The sequence below is a fragment of the Canis lupus genome, chromosome X (genome assembly GCF_003254725.2).
Source record: "Canis lupus dingo isolate Sandy chromosome X, ASM325472v2, whole genome shotgun sequence".
Classification (NCBI taxonomy): domain Eukaryota; kingdom Metazoa; phylum Chordata; class Mammalia; order Carnivora; family Canidae; genus Canis; species Canis lupus.
This window is the reverse complement of record NC_064281.1, coordinates 84,520,945-84,536,972: the sequence shown is the minus strand read 5'-3', so window position 1 is coordinate 84,536,972 and position 16,028 is coordinate 84,520,945. Positions and strand designations below refer to the sequence as shown.

At 44.3% G+C, this 16,028-nt stretch overlaps 1 protein-coding gene across 17 annotated transcripts in view; it reads right to left on the bottom strand.

Annotated features, from left to right (window-relative positions):
* The window catches only part of PAK3 (p21 (RAC1) activated kinase 3), a 571,264-nt gene that overhangs the window by 129,601 nt on the left and 425,635 nt on the right, over positions 1-16,028 (bottom strand). For 3 of the 17 annotated variants that reach the window (XM_049107805.1, XM_025431412.3, XM_025431414.3), the window contains exons 1-3: positions 2,262-2,513; positions 1,297-1,362; positions 1,065-1,174 (exon numbers count right to left, since the gene is read on the bottom strand). The exons of 5 other annotated variants lie outside the window; for them this stretch is intronic. The gene's annotated coding sequence lies outside the window, so the exon portion shown is untranslated. Of the gene's footprint in view, positions 1-1,064; positions 1,175-1,296; positions 1,363-2,261; positions 2,514-7,004; positions 7,140-16,028 lie in introns of those variants that run through there. 9 more of the 17 variants (XM_025431422.3, XM_025431423.3, XM_025431424.3 and 6 more) reach the window with 6 other exon arrangements.

Here is a 16,028-nt window from a genome sequence, read left to right as displayed (position 1 = left end):
CCCTCCCCATGTAAAAATAGTCAACCTACCTGTCTTGGGCAGATTCAAAGCTCCCCAAATCTCCTTTGGGGTCAGGCCCAACCCCCGCCCCAACCCTGCCATTCCTTCTCCTTACCCAGCAGGAAAGAGCCATTGTGAAGTCCACTGCTCACTGAGTTTCTTCCCCTTCCTATGACCAAAGCTACTAGTTCCCGAAGGTGGGTTATGCGGATGGGAATGCTATCGATTCCCTACATATCAAGAAAATCATCCCCCTAAGTCTGGGATGAACGACATGTGCCTCGACCACCAAAATTTCACCATCTCACCTGGGAAAATCGGGGCCTTTGGGTTCCCAGTAAGACCACAGCTCTCTTCTTGTTCTCTATGGCTTTGTTCCTACCTGCTCCATCTGATCTTACCTCTTTCTAGATTTCTAGTTCTGACTTCTTTTTGCCTTGGCCACCCTCTTTGACCTCACAGTAGCTTAGTCTCTGACCTCAGAATAACAAAGTCTCTGACAGGGGCAGCACTTCCCCATCCCACCCCATCCCTCCAATTATTCTTCATTTTTCTCACTTGTCACATCTACTATCCTCTCCCCAAAGACCTCAGCATGCCTGTTTGCTTTGTATGCCAATTCTGCCTCCAACCAGAAAATCTGCAACCTGTGGTAATAGTCAGCTAGTTGGCACACCTTTGGGGTGTTGTGACCCGTTGCCTGCAAGTGTATCACAAGTGAACCTCCCTACAAGGCCCGCTTATCTGCCTGGAGGTTGGGGGGGGTCCACTCCTTGACATCTCAAGGTCCTTCTGGCCTCGAGATCTTCAGCTGTTGGCTTTTACCCAGCAAATGTGCCAGTCTCTTTCCATTTTGCCCCATTCATGGAGAAGGGAGGTATGACATTTATATCTAGAAAACAGAGGCTTCCATGGCTCTCCCTCTAAGCCCCAGGCTATTAATCATCCATTACCAGATTGGGCCCCTCCACCCAGAGGTGCCCCTGGGGTAGGGGCCTCAAGTATGAAATCACAGACCTGCCCAATTATAATTTTGCAAATGGCCCAGTGAAAACTGCACTGACCTTTACACCTCAGTCATCCCAGAACAGGGCCACAGTGTTGTCACCGACAGGAATGGACCTCCTTCTGTTCCAACACCTCAGACAGCCATACAGCTGGCCTGGATTTGAGTCTGTAAAACCATGGGGGGAGCAAGACTAGCATGGCTAAAGGCTTCTCTGATGAAAGCCATTAAAAAAAACCCAAAAACACTGCAACCACCCCCTTCATGCTTCCCAAAGCCAAGCCACTCACCCTTCTCTCCTTTGCTTCTACAGACCACAGCCTAGAACCCTCAAGTCCAGAGTCTGCCACTGGATTCTGGAAGGTGGGACCAAAAAAATCAAAAGGGGTCTCTTGCTCCCTCCCTGGGCACCGCCCTCCCACCCCGTCCCTCAAACACCACCTAGGGAAGGAAAACCTACAAGAGTAAAAATCTAAAATGTTCAATCTGCCCCAAAGTGTGGCAGTCATCTTGCCAGAGCCAGTTCACAAACTGAGGGCAAGGCCCACTGTAAGCTGAGGACAGGGTTGGGGGGCAGGGGACCTGATGACCCCTAATGACCCCTGCGCCTCCCCAGACAAAGACAAAGGCCAATGAGGGGTCCCAGGCTTTTTAGGGAGAGTACTGCATCATTCCAATCTTCACATGAAAAGAAATAAGTCGTCCTGTCATTACCCTCCCCCCACCACCACCAAAAAAGAGGAGGAGGGTAAAGAAAAAGAAAAGAAAGGGCGCCCAGAGAGGAAAATCGTCACTTTTTCTGTTTGTTATAGTTGGGCTCTTCCCTCTCCCCTGGACTTGGCCAGGCCGCGGCCACACCTCCTCCCCTTGGTGGTTTTTTTTTGGGGGGGGGCGTCGCTACTGTGGCTGGGGGAGGGGGCGGAAAGATGGTGTAAGTCTAACCGGCTTATGTTGATTTGGGGGCGGATTTGGCCTCCAGCGGCCCAGGCCCCGGCCGGCGAGTCCAGGGCTTGCCCCAGCAACGGGGTCCGGGCCCTGCAGAGAGTGGCCCTGACACACCCACTCGTCCGCGGCCGCCAAGCGCGATCGGGCGAACTGCGCGCCGGGTCTCGGGGCCCCGGGACGCCACGGAGGCGACCCAAGGCTGAAGTGCCGCCGAGAGTGGGAGAGGGGCCCCCGGGAAGGCAGAAAAATTTGCCCGGCAGCGCCACACCCTCCCCCGAGCGAGCTGGGCGCCCTGAGTCGCGGGATTTACCTGCCACTGGTCCAGCCACCCTGTCCAGACCTTTCCTCTACCTCCGAGCGCTCGGGCTGGCGGGGCTGGCGGGGGGGGCCGCAGCCGCAGCCGCAGCCCCGGGCCCGGCCCGCTCACCCCGCCTCTCCTCCCGGCCTCGCACACCTGCCCAGGGCCGGGAAAAGCTGCAGCCCCCCGCGCGAGCCCCCAGACGGTGCGCTGCCGACAGCTGCCCGCCCGCGGCAAAGCCCGGCTCGGCAACCGCTCCCTGGCTCTTGTCTGCTATGACGTCACCTGGGCTCTGCATCGCACGCGGGCCAATCAGAGGGTGAGCAGAAAACTAAAATCGCCCTGAGTGGGCTGCTGGGGACCAATCTTTTGTTTCCAGGCAGGAAGCGCCTGGGAGGGGAAAAAAAAACCTGAAGGGGAGGGAACAGAGAGAGGGAAAGGAAAAGGAGATGGAAACTTCTACACTGTCAGGGTTGTCTAGAAAGAGGTGGGGCCATCGAGAGACAGAGAGAGAGAGAGAGAGAGAGAGAGAGAGAGAGAGAGAAACAGGGACAGGCGCACCTGACAGTGGGGAGGGGTGGGGCGTTTTGTGCATCTTCCTTAAACGGCTCCCCTCAGGAAGATTGGAATTTCAGAATAATTTCCAGGGGAGGAAATCCGTCCAGCTACATGGGCACTCTTTACTGGGGAAAATGGTTTGGGTTTGGGAAACCACCTGTCAGGCCAACAGGTTACACTGATAAGAGTCTCTGGAATACAAAGTAGACTCCGGCAGATATGGCAGTGGCGTTCAGAGATGACAATTTAGACAGGAAAACTACCTTTCTGCTCATGAAACACACACTTCAAAACACGGAGAGTTAGACAAAATAATAATAGTAATAAAACTACGTCAAGTAGTTTATATAGATATATACATATATTTAATTTCATTAAAATGTGGCTCTCCCTAAAACCTTCGGTGTGGCCTCTCATCTTTAACAATAAGTACATGTTTTTACCCATGTGCAAACCTTAAAATGTAACTCCAAAAATCATCCCTTGCTAATCCAAAATCCATATCCACCTCCCACCACCAGGATTTGGCTACATTATATAAATTATGGTAAATTCCAGCAAGGAGACAATAAGCTCTCATCAAAAATGACCAAAAATTGCAAAATACTAATTACATTCAAATTATAATGATGTAAAATACACCCATAGAAATGATCAGAAGAGAACATAAAATTATCACAATTGGGTAAAAGTCTACGGGTAGCTTTCCCTCTCCCCTTGCAAATTTATTTTTATGAAGATATCCTGACATACTTAAATGGTCAAAATGAGTTATGACCCTCCACAGTACACTTTCCTCCACATTTCTCAACACCCCATAACATCTGGCCATCATTGCTTCATAATGCTAGCAAAACAAGTTTCAAGATGGAGGGTGAACTAATTAATATATTTGCGAAGGTCCTTCTAGGAAAAGTCACACAACAGACCTCTAGGTTCACAGAGAAGACATCTGGGGAAGTTGAGAGAATGGGATACCTCTTCGGACTTATTAATTTAGAATTATGCTCATGCTGGAAGTTGAAAAGAGAACAACCATGACCCTTCCAATCTAAGACAAGGCAGGAAACAGGGAGGCAAAGACTAAATAAACTATATACTCCAGATTTTTTAAAGGATCACTTTGCATTTTATCTTTATTTTCCTTAATTGAAAATATGTTTATGCATACATGACTATTACATGAACATGGTAAGAAGTCGCAGAGCTGGAATTTGTATCTGGATCTGAGTCTAAGGCCCATGCTTTTTAAAAATATGAGACACAGTATTATGGGTTTTGTTTAAATACACATTTGCTTTGGGGGGAAAAGGGGTATACTAGATTGGTAATTTTTAAAAATCAGGCATTTTTAAATAGCCTTTTTGTGTGTGTTTGGTGGTTGCCTTCCCAGTGCAAAAACACCCCTCACCCTCCTCCTCAAATCCCTAATAGGTTGAAATCACGATGGTTCTGCTTTCCATGATTTTACAGATATCTTTTTTTTTAATTTATTTATTCATGATAGTCACACGGAGAGAGAGAGAGAGGCAGAGACACAGGCAGAGGGAGAAGCAGGCTCCATGCACTGGGAGCCTGACGTGGGATTCGATCCCAGGTCTCCAGGATCGCGCCCTGGGCCAAAGGCAGGCGCCAAACTGCTGCGCCACCCAGGGATCCCTTACAGATATCTTTTTAATTAACTTTGGGGTTAAAGAAAGTAGCCCATCAAATTGATTTTTTATTTTTACATCATGGTTAAAGTAATTTAAAAATCACTGATCTAAATGAATGAACATTTACTTAATATTACATCTCTGATTTGTAAAGTGCACTTATTTGGGTTATTTTAAACAATAAGAATGTTTTTTTTTTAAGACATAAAACTGGATTTTTTTCTGGCTCATGATTTAACTTGTTCTTCTGCGCTATTGATTTAAATTGTAATTAAAAGGTATTTGATTTCACTCTAATCCTCACATATACCTCAGCAATAACTCAGAGCTATTTATGCAGTCACCACACATGGTTATTTAAGCATTTCGTGTGTGTATTTCTTCTCTCACTGGTGATTATGGAAAGTAGCACAGGGCCAAAATCCTATTAGGTGCCTGACAAATTAAAGCATAGAGGTGTCATAGAAAGAGGACTGGGGGACAGCCCAGGTGGCTCAGCAGTTTAGTGCTGCCTTCAGCCCAGGGCCTGATCCTGGAGACCCAGGATCAAGTCCCACATCAGGCTCCCTGCATGGAGCCTGCTTCTCTCTCTGCCTATGTCTCTGCCTCTGTGTGTGTGTGTGTGTGTGTGTGTGTGTGTGTGTGTCTATCATGAATAAATAAATAAAATCTTTAAAAAAAGAAAGAGGACTGGGCTTAGGAGCCAGGCCCAGCATAGAAGACTTCAGTCTTCCCATCAAAGGGCAATATCCTATATTCTTCTTTTTCTTTTTAAGATTGATTGACTAACTGATTTTAGCGAGAGAGAGAATTCACACGTGTACACAAGTAGAGTAAGGGGCAGAGGAAGAGAATCTTCAAGCAGACTCTCCGCTCAGCACAGAGCCCGACTGGAGGCTCAATCTCAGGACCCACGAGATCAGCCAAAACCCAGAGTTAGATGCTTAACCAAATGAGCCAGTAAGGTGCCCCAATTCATCTTGACACCATAAAGCAGTCTTTGCTACCAATGTGATTTATTCTCCAAGAATATAGGACAATTGCATGGGAACTTTCAGGGAAGCTAAGAATGTCTTAAAGATTTCATCTGTGTAATGTTTCCTACTCAACTCCCACTTTCCCGTTTCCTTCTCCAACCTCACTGATTGGAGAAAGGACATAATCACCACACTAGTTGAATAACCACTTGGCATGTGTATCCTGCTTCTCGGGTTACAAACCACTTTTGGACCTCCTGGCTTGATCCTCACAACAAACACAACATTGTTCTGCCACAATTATGATCTTCATTTCGTTGATAATCAAATGGACAACCACAGGTTTAAAGTAGCCTGTCCAATGCCTCAGAGACATGGTCCTAGAAACTAGATCTCCTACTCTGTTTTGTATTCTTTCTACCACCCCACGTGGCAACTTAAGTTGTATTGCTCCTTTGGCTCTGACCAACCTGACCAGCCTCTAGAGTCACAGAAGAAGCAACAGGCTCTGGGATGGGGCTTATAGCAACAGAAGTAAACTATGACTATCTTCCAAGTCTTCCAGTCAAATCTCAGAGAAGAGGAGCATTGTTCATATACCATGATGGGAGTATAAAATCTTAAAAAAGATTTTAAGTGGCACAGACTTTTTGAAGGGCAAGCTGGCAATACTAGGAAATTTTAAATGCCTGTGCCACTTGACCAAGCAATTTCAGTTCAAGAAATTTGATGATGAATACACTCATTAAAACAGGACAAGATGGGTTCAAGTGTGTTCGTTGGTGAATCTTATGTAAGAAAGAAACACTCATCATATAAAGGCCAAACTAAATGTCCCTCGATAAGGGAACTGTTAAGCAAGATATGGTATATACGTTATCTTAGAATATTATACACCAGCTAAAAAGAATCAAGTGGATTCTTACATATTAAAATAGAAACACATCTTGACACAATCTTGACTGAAAAAGTGGCAGAACAGCATGTGTACTATTTTATTCTTGTTAAAAATGTGCATGCACTTGCACGCATGTGTTTGTGTGTGTGTTTAAGTTGGAATTATACACATCAAACTGCTAATACAGTAACTCTGGGAATTAGAAAGGTGTGAAGGAAGACAAGTGGGTATGTGTGTATGGTGGAGGTCATTAACTGTTTTCTGTATATACTTCTGCATTGTTTCTACATGTTTTATTGTATTTTTTTAAGATTTTATTTATTCATGAGAGACACAGAGAAGCAGAGACATAGGCAGAAGGAGAAGCAGGCTTCCTGAGGGGAGCCTGATGCAGGACTAGATCCCAAGACCCCGGGATCATTACCTGAGCCGAAAGCAGACGTTCAACCACTGAGCCACCCAGGCGTCCCTGTACATGTTTTAATAATAAATATACAGAACATGTAAAAAAAATGAAAATATACCCTTCTTTGGATGGAGACAGAAAGAAAACCAAACAAGCAAACAGAATGAACAAACTGCTACCGTGAAAGGGATCTGAATGTGAGGCGAACGATTCAGATGTGGCAATAGAGCCTCTGCTGCAGCAGGCTGAGCCAAGCCATACCTGGGCAGGCACGCAAAGCAGCCTGGATATCAGGGCTCCCTTCCCACGCCTGCCTCAAGTCCTACAGCCAGAAATCGCTCCCAGTGGTGGACTCTTGAGTATTTGTGGCTGTCTTCAAGGCTTTTGCTAAAGCAGCTGCATTTAAAACAAAAACAAAAACGAAAAAGCTCCCCCTCCTGCTGTGCATACAAAAGAACTCAGCTGGGCAGCTCACGAAAAAGGCATTTGTTCCTTAGCTGAGAGCACCGAGAGCACCATGCCCACTCCTCCTTGGTTGGGCTCTGCTCACTGCACTTTGTGGCCAACATTGCAGGCAGACCCAAATGTGCCCCTTCCTTCCTGCCCCCCAGCTCCCACTCATTAGGGGCTCCAGCTTTTCCGTAGGAGGCAACATGGTAGGGAGCCTGCTAGGCAAAAAGTGAGGAGCCTCAGAATCGCCAAAAAGCTCATCCTAGTTCCCTTAAAAACTGGAGGCGAGAGAAGAGGGAAGACCATTGCTAGGAAATCACCATCTTGGGGCTTCAGAGTTCTGGCCTGGGAATGAGGAGACCCAGATTCCAGTCCAGCTTGTGGTCAGGAAGCCCTGAGCAAGACTCAAATTTCCCTGGGCTTTTGTTTTTTCCCTCTGTGAAACTTGACTTGCTATCCCTGGACTCTTGTACGAATGCAAATGGCTAATGGAACAACAGTGGATTTAACAGATTTCAGAGCTACACAGCTCCTTAATAGACTTGATGAGTCTCCATTTACATATGCTCCCTGTATTGTGGGACCTTGGGAATGGGGTGGGGGTGGGGGAGGACGTCTCTCTTCACCTTCCTTCACTATAATTAGCACTCGTTAGGAACCTGCCCTGTAGAACCTACAAGCTTTCAGGAGCTCGCAGCCTCTGCCCTCCTCCCTTCCACAAGGGAGTTAGCGAAGGAAAAGCAGGAGCCAATTAAATGCAGGTGGCCCTGGATGAATTAATATGAGAATTAGGAAGTTTCTCTCCTCTGACGGTTTTAATTAGCCCCACTTCCACCATGGTCTTACATAAAAAAGCACATTATTTAATTGAGCTGATGCTGTTTGATTTTGCTCCTGAGCGGATCACATTATACATTTCTTCCCCGCACACTCCGATCACTGCACTGCCTGAACTGAAGTCAAACTGCAGAGTAAAGTGAATTTGAAAAGTTAGTTTCGTTGCTCTCACCGTTTCACTAGGAAGAGAAAGGGAGAGAGAGAGAGAGAGAGAGAGAAGAAGAAGAAGTAGAAGAAGAAGAAGAAGAAGGAGGAGGAGGAGGAGGAGGAGGAGGAGGAGGACATGGAAGACCAAATCTAAGGGACAAAGAACCAAGGAGAGAAATAAAAAGACAAATCTTAATTTTTTTGGACCGGTTGGACTATGATGTCATGCTTTCCCAGCTCACCTGTGATTGGCTTCTCAGTTCAGCATCTGCTGAATGCTAAAGGCTGATTATTTGCCAGAGATACAGACCTTTCACAGAAGCTTTGAATCATTGCTGGTTGTCGTGACAACCTGGGCAGTGTCTGTTCCTGATAACCACATAATGAGGTCGTCAGGAACAGAAGTGCCCCCATCCCCACACCCAACCATCCGAGGTGGTAAGCAATGTAATACTTCTTTCAGGAGGTAAAAGGGGGAAAAATCATCAACAGGCATGGTGGAGATCCCCTTCAATAATATATGTCAGCCAGACCCTGGAGAAAATATCCTTCTCAAAGAGTTCCTTACCTACTACCTCCAGGTCCCATCTGAGCCACTGTACTCGCTATAATTCAGAAAACTGAAGGGCAGGTGGTGGAGAGGTAAGGCATCTCTGCAAACCCCCAGCAAAGCTAAACAGAGGGAAGTGTGAGTGGAATGCTAAATTGATTACAGCAAGGCACATTACCTCTTTTCAAAGGATGCCATCATGGCATGGACCAGGAGCAACAGGGGGAGATGTGTTACAGGGCATCGCCATACCCAATCATCAAAACCAGACACAAGGAGAGCCTGAGGGGGATGGGTTGTGTGCTTTTCTGTGGGCTACATTCACTGCCCGGCGGGTAGACACCTCAAACAACGTTATCTCGGGGCTCCAGATGTCATTGAGAGAGAGTATTAATTACATCTTTGTGATATGTTATTCATTCTTAGGACAATTCTATTAGCGCCTAATAAAGTGCTAACAACACTTAAATGCAAAACACACAGCTAGATGCTACAGTTGCTATACAGATGAATCAAACTTAGGCCATCTCCTTAAGGAACCTGGAATCTAGTTGGGGAGAAAAGATGCATATCCAAGTAAGTGGGACACAAGGCAGATAAAGTAAGTACTGCAAGAGAAGTCCAAAGTCCTTAATTTCAGAGAGGAAATCACACCAGACTACCACATTCCAGCTCCATCCCATCTTTCTAGGTTGTTCTCCCACAACTCCTCCCATATGCCCCAATCATCAGCCCCATCAAACTATTGTTTCCCTGATATACTTTGATTTCCGTATCTCTGTGCCTTTCTTTCTGCTGTTCCCTTTGCCTAATACATCTTTCTCCCTCCTTTCCCTACCTGCTGATTTTTTTAAATTCAAGTATTATTAACATATGGTGTTATATTAATTTCCCATGTATACTGTAATGATTCAACAAGTCTATATGTTTATTGCAGCATTATTTACAGTAGCCAAGATATGGAAGCAGCCCAAGTGTCCCCTGATAGATGAAGGGATAAAGAAGATGTGGTATATATATATGCAATGGAATATTACTCCGCCACAAAAAAGAAAGAAATCTTGCCATTTGCAACAATATGGATGGAACTAGAGGGTATAATGCTAAGTGGAATAGGTCAGCCAGGGAGAGGAATACCTACCTAGTGATATTAACGGTTATTTCCAGACTCTACTCAAATGGCATCTTGTGGATGCACAAACTGATCCCAAATTAGTAACCCCTCAGGGATCTATATACATGGTAGACATGGGTATTGACTGATATCACTACTGGTTGCTGTACTCAAATCCAGCAGATTTAAGTCCAGCAATATCTAATAGAACATTGGTACAACAAATTTTGGATTATTCAGGGAAGAGCATAGGTAAAGTCAGACTGCTTTTAAAAAGTCTTATATAGCTATTCAACACAAATCTGTTTTCCCACTGAACATCTTCTGTATTTTTAAAAAATAGTTCAAGGCTCACAAGAAGCTGCAGAAATAGTACAGAGAATCCTTAGATATCTTCCTCAAGTTCCCCCCAATATTTTGATATACTGTATTACTTTTTTATACAGCCACAGCACATTGTCAAAACCCTGGAAATTGACATTGCTGCAATACACTAACTGAAATCCAGGCTTTATTCAGAATCCCCAAGTTTTACATACACTCTCCCATTAAATAATTTACCAACACAGCTGAAAAGGAGCAAACTATTAATAGTTGATCTGAGCACCTTTTTTTTTTTTCTCTCATGTTCATCCCTGCTGAAAAAGGCCAAAACCTGGAAGAGTCAAAATTTCCCTGGGACTGAACGAGAGAAAATCAGCTTGGACTGAGAATAAGCAGCCCTGTGATTAATCAGGCTGAGAGGGTAGACTGACAAAGCCAGTTGCAAAGTTATCAGAAAGCACTGTCTCTCCCAAGGTCACGTGGCCGTTGTAAAATGCCAGAGGGACCCCCACCTCCTTTGAGTGACAATTGCTTTCTTCCCAGTGATGCCCTAGACCCACTTTGCTTTTTCATTTATCCCTGGGGATACCCGATTGTAAGCCACCCCTGCCTCATGACAGCCCCCGATACCTAGTTAATACCCCCTTCTCCGGATCCCACCTCAGAACTGCCATCAATCCAGAACTTATCTCTGCTTTTTTAGATGCTCCTCAGAATCCTTCAGCAGGAACTCAAGTGTTATAAAAGATGATCCCTCCTCCCTCTTTTTTCAAGAAGGGCATCCTGTGGTTCCTCTGGAATGCAATTCCTCCATGCATCAAATCAATAAATTTGACTCTGTCCAACTACAGTTTTGTCTCTGGTTATTTTTGGCTGGTTAAGCTTTGACATGATTGACAACCAACCTACACATATCTGGAAGGTCCCTTGAATTATCCGGACTTAGCCAAGTTTCCTTGAATCTACATAGAATCACACGCTGTGTCTACAACTGTGATTTACAAAGTAGGTACCTAATAAATTTTCACTGAATTGATGTAGGATTATCATGCACCGGATTTGTTGGAACAGTGCCAGATACAGGGACAAAAGCCCAGAGAGACAGCACTGCATGGAAGTTCAACACAAAGACTCTGAAATTAAACTGCCCCTATTCAAATTGCTATTTAACAGCTTTGGGAACTTGGGCAACTTATTTAATAACTTCTCTGAACTTTAGTTTTCTCATCTGTGAAGTGGGGATGAATAGCACCTCCTTAGTAATTGAGAAGATGAAGTTAAACTGCATGTGAAGCAGGAAAGCCTTAAGGCAGTGGTGTTCCCCATTTGCTACACTTGCAAATCACCTTGTGATCTTCATGAATTGCTGGTGCCTTGCCACCCCCACTCCCACCCTGCCCTCAGACATCACAATTTCATTGCCTAGCATGAATCCAGGCATCAGAGTTTTAAAAAATCTTCTCAGGTGGGGGCACCTGGGTGGCTCAGTCAGTTAAGCATTCAGCTCTTGATTTCGGCTCAGGTCACAATCACAGATTTGGGAGATTGAGCCCCGAGTTGGGCTCCACACTCAGTGAGGAATCTGCTGGAGAGTCTCTCTCCCTCTCCCTCTGTCCTCCACTAAAATAAATACGTAAGTCTTTAAAAAAAATCTCCTCAGATTGTAATGTGTAGCAAAATTTGGGAACTACCAGATTAGGAATTTCATCACCTAAAGATTATCTTTCCTCCTCAGGTTTGTGTGAAGTAGAATAGGGAGACTGAGGCTTCCCCCGGCTTTTTCCTACAATCCTCACCCCACGGGCCATATGGTTTGTTCAACTTGTAAAAAAAGAACAGCCTTTTTCTTCCACGTGCATAACAAAATGATGGAGACACTGGGTATTTGGGTAAAGCTGCAGCTGTATTCATCTCTCTCTCTTTTTCCCCTTTCCAAACAACTCACACTTCAAATTAAGTGGTCTCAAGTGTGAATTTGGGAACAGTTAATATGTGCACAAAAGATTGGCTGACCATCACAGATGTGTTTAATAGATGTAGATCTCAATGTGCTTTTGTTCTGTATAATTAAGCACCTGTTGAGCCTCATAATCAATTCTTATTTTGTTATAATCCAGGAACTCGTTACATTCAGTGTTCTCTGGTGTTCACTTGATCAGGTCACTTATGGGGATAGAACATTCGAAACAGGTTGTCCCTCTTCCCTTTTTAAAATATTTTATTTATTTACTGAAGAGAGAAAGTGAGAGAGAAAAGGGGGGCGGGGGAGATGGAGGAGAGAGAATCCTCAAGCAGACTCCCCGCTGAGCAAGGAGCTGGACTAGGACCCTGAGATCATGATCTGAGCCAAAACCAAGAGTTGACCACCCAACCGACTGGGCTACCCAGATGCCCCTACCTCTCTTCCCCTTTTTACTCATCCTAGAGAATACATCCCCCTCCTCAGTAAATAATAGTGAATTCACTGATGAGTTTTAAAGTTAACGTCTAGTTATATAGAAGTTTAAAAAATGGTCATGTTGATTTTTCAATTTTCACAATTTCATCTCCCCACCCCACCTCCCCTTGCACCTCCCCACCCCTTCCTTATTCATTCCAGCTGCTAATATGGAAAATTGAACAGATTATGACATGCTAGGGTAAAATTTACTGCCAAAAAGGAAAGGGGTCAGGTTGCTAGGCAAATTAATACCATAAATATAAGAAAGTGACAGCCTGCTAGGGGAGTGTGCTAACACGCAATTTTAAGCACCACTCTAACTGCTCTTTGCATTCAAATGACCAATATGCTAATTACAGTCCTTATCTGTTTGTTCAAGGCCTTAAGAGTCTCAGTGGCTCAGAGCACAGACCCCAGCAGGCAGTTTGCGGGTTTTTGGAAATAATAACATGGCATTTCTTTAAACATATTTTCAAATTAAAGCTTCTTACTAATCAAGATTGGCCTTTCCCCCATTCAGGGGATTAGTGAGGCTTAACTGTGTTCACTATGGTGCCGGCCCCCACAAACCCCTGCTTATGAAGTCTCTGACTCCTACTCGAGCACTGCCTATTGGGGCAGATTTCCATGGCAATTTGCTGGCCTTCTCTTGAAAGATACAGGGCATCTCTGTAAATGGGAGGGAGGTGTACATTCCCACTAACCTTGGGATCATCATTGACCTTTTTAAATTTTCGCCACCCACGTCAGACCAGAAAGAACACTCATCTCGACTTTTTTTTTTTTTGTAATTTGAAGGAAACGCCCCTAATTCTGTTCTTAACGGAGAGGGGTGGAAAGAGCATCATTCTCTCTACACTCCAGTTGAAATTTTCAGACATTTATCAAAGCTAACTGCTGAGGGCGTGAGGAGCTGAGGATTGATCGCTCCTCCCCCCAGGATGTATTTTGCATTTCCCCAGAGGAGGGGGGCAAAGGTGAAAGTTTCCTGTTCTGGTTATACCCCACAGCCTTCAAATTCTGCAGATTTTTAGTAAAATCTAAATGGTCTAGCATCTTGAAAACAGAAGCCTCAAGTAATACATTTATTTGTTTATTATATTGTACTTTCAAGCACCCCTATACACACATGCATGCACACACTGACATCTGAGTCTTCTCTCTACAGTTTAAGACACTGATCCATGACACAATTACGAACTAATCTTAATACGTCCTCTCCTTTTCTGTGTTCCATCCTTCCTTTCAGCGACTTCCTTCAGCCACCCAGAGGCGTGGTGAACTAAAGGTGTCACCTGTTTCCTTCCTGGGTCTGGAAAGAAAGAAATCTGATTGATTGACTTCTCGGTACAGTCTAAATGATTTCTTTATTGCTAATTTTTGATATCTGTATTTTAGGAGGACCCTTCTGGCATGGGCAATGCTTGAGCCCAAGGAATGAACTGCAGAGATGGATATGTAGAAGCCACTGTAGGCTTTGGGGGAAGGATGAGAAAGAGACTTTGGTGGAGAAACACTGCAAATCACACTGCCGAAAAACTCTTCCCACACAGAGGTTTGGCTCTGCTGCACGCCACCACCAGGGTTCTCTAGGTCATCAGACAGTAATCTGCTCCCTGATTTCAAAGACTCCATATTCATACATGTAAGCAAGACTTTTCATGAACTCCAAGAAGCTTAAGATCAATTCTTTAAACAGAAATTTAAAATACCTTATAGTACTGGTGATGCTCAACTCTCTGGTTAATTGCAATCTGACCATGTTAGGAATCAAGACCAGTCCCTGTCTCAGAGCATCTTTCCTGGCTGCTCTGGATTTTATGTACATTGACTTAGAAGGCTGGGGGTGACAGGGAGTTGGGGAGCAACGTCATGGCTACTTTAGCCTAGCTTTGGGATAACCTGGATTAAAGCAGACTAGCTAAATTGAAAAATCATTTTCTGGTCTGGGGATTTTGTTTGGCTACAATGCACTGCATTATTTTTCATTTTTAAACAATCACACTCTCTTATTTTAAAAATAACATTTAAAAATAAGTCAGCACTTACAGGTAAGTTGGATGCTTTCTGCAACTTTTGGAAAATCTGCTTGTATTACCACTACTATTAATAATAATCAAATATGTTTTCCTCTAGAAAAATTCTCTCTGGTCCATTCTGGATGAACTGTGAGCCCAAAGCTATTTCTACACTGGCGTAGAGAAATGGACCAGACCATTTACCCAATGTGTCACATGCAAAGCCCCTAGAGAAAGGAGTAGTAGTTTTTCAAATAATTTACCATGCCAAAACACACAAAAAAGAAAGGCACAAAAGCCAAAACAAAACCTCCCACAACCCTCAGAGTTAGTAAAGAGATAGTTTCAACATTTCTGAATCAGAAAGATAAATACATTTTAGAAAGACTTAGAAGCTCAATAACTCAGCTGTCAGGGGCACCTGGGTGGCTCAGTTGACTAAGTGGCCACTCTTGATTTTGGAGTGGGTTATGATCTCAGGGTCCTGGGATTTAGCATTGAGTCCAGCTCCGTGCTCAGTGGGGAGTCTGCTTGGGGATTCTCTCTCTCTCTCTCTCTCTCTCTCTCTCTCTCTCTCTCTCCCTCTGCCTCAATAAATAAATAAATAAATAAATAAATAAATAAATAAATCTTTAAAAAATAAATTCAGCTGCTGGACAATATAGTTTGAAACTACTCTGGACATGGGGCACCTGGATGGTTCAGTCAGCTAAGCATCTGCCTTCGGCTCAGGTCATGATCCCATGGTGTTGGGATTGAGCCCTGCATCAGCAGGGAGTCTGTTTCTCCCTCTCCCTGTGCATCTCCTCCCTCTAATGTGCTCTCTCCTTCTTTCAAATAAATAAGCTACGCTGGGCATGAACCATCTCAAGCTTGATACCAAGACTTATCATTTACTCTGCTCAACTAAAAAACGAATGAGTGCCATCCATCCACACCATAGCAAGGGAGGCAGGCCCCAATGAACCAACCTGGAGGAGAACATGATATCTGACTCATAGCTAGAGCTGAGGGGAGAATATTTAAATCCAGAAAGAAGACAGAAAAGAGAAGCAGCCCATGATTAGAATCCACCTCACCACTGGGCTAAATATTTATAGCCTGTGATTAGTTTCATTTCATTTCATTTAACAGTCACAGCTTCTCTTATAAAGTACAGAAAAAATAAAATGAATTAAATCTGGTAAATTGGTAACATCTTGCACACATTATTTTATATGCAATGGAGCGACACGGCTCTGAGCTAGTTTCCCTATGAATCAAGGCAAACAGATCTAGTTCCTGCCCCCCGGATGCTCACAAAGATGGACAATCCAAGAATCAATAGAAATGTATGTGCAAGAAATACTGGACAAACATTATGCAGTATCCCATGGCCCCTTATGAATATTTCATGAACAATTTG